Below are 1,133 nucleotides of genomic sequence, written 5' to 3'. Positions count from 1 at the left end.
GGACCCCTTCTCGCCGGCTTTTCGTGGCACCCTGGCTCTCTTGTTTATGGGGCTCCCCCAGGGGAAAATTGTGGTTTGGGCTCCTTGGGGATCCCTCGAGGGAGCTGATTTGGAGAGGGCTGCAGCTGTTGGGGGAGGGTGTGGGCAAGCGGGGAAGGGGGGAGGAGGGGGTGGCAGTGGCAGCAACCCGCGCAAAGGTCTGACAGCTCCTTAACATCAGGCCTGGGGAACCCTCTGTTCTCCAGACCAATGAAGGTCCCACAGAGTCCTGAGAACACACTGGGGACAAGCTCTGGGCTAGGGCTGGAAGACCTGTGTCCTGGCCCCAGGTTTGCTAGGACGCGGAAGATACGTACCCTTCCACCAGCCCCGTTTGAGAGTCTTGTTGCCACACCCAGAAAGTCCTGCCCTGCTGTCTTCACCGGAACTTGCTTGGCTCCAGTAGCCAGCTGGCTGGGTGGAGAGGCATCCAGGTACCCCTGAGCAGAGGGGCTAGACCATCCTAGAGCCCACAGGCAGCCACCTGGCCAGCTTGTAGCCTTCCTGAGCTCACCTGGCTGCCGGGTGGAGAAGGGCTTGTCATATGCCGCCAGTGCACCCCGAGAGGCCAGGAAGGAGGCCTTGGAGCCGTCCTGTAGCCTGCACTAGGGTGGTGACAGTGGCAGTGGCAACGGCAGGACAAGGAGAGGTGTAGAAGGCGGGGCACGGTGGAAATATGCTGCGGGGGAGCATATGCCATGATGAGGAAGATACAGAGGGTGGAGGAGAGGGAGAGGCCGGAGTCTGAAAGCTGACCACTTTGGGCTGTAGGGAAATATTAGCGTGGCTGCACGCGCCCCTCGTTCTCTGAAGTGGGGGAAAGGGCACTTCCAGGCACAGGGAGGGTGGGCCACCGAGCCTTTCCTCTCTTCCAGGGATCTTGAAGCTCCGCCACATCTGGAACCTGAAGCTGATGCGTTGGTGAGGAGGAAGGGGCCCCTCCCGCGGGCCTGGCTGGCCCTGCTGGTCTCTGTCTGAATTTCCCCTCCTCATGCTCTTCCCAGGAGGTGGTGTCCAGCAGCCCAGGCAGGGCACTGGGTGGGCCCCACAGGCCCGCCCCCGTGCCTCCCCTCTTGCTGGCACTGGGGTGGGGC

This window comes from Carlito syrichta, unplaced genomic scaffold (assembly GCF_000164805.1).
Source record: "Carlito syrichta isolate Samal-C Ts95f unplaced genomic scaffold, Tarsius_syrichta-2.0.1 Scaffold135679, whole genome shotgun sequence".
Taxonomy (NCBI): Eukaryota; Metazoa; Chordata; class Mammalia; order Primates; family Tarsiidae; genus Carlito; species Carlito syrichta.
This window is presented reverse-complemented; position numbering follows the sequence as displayed.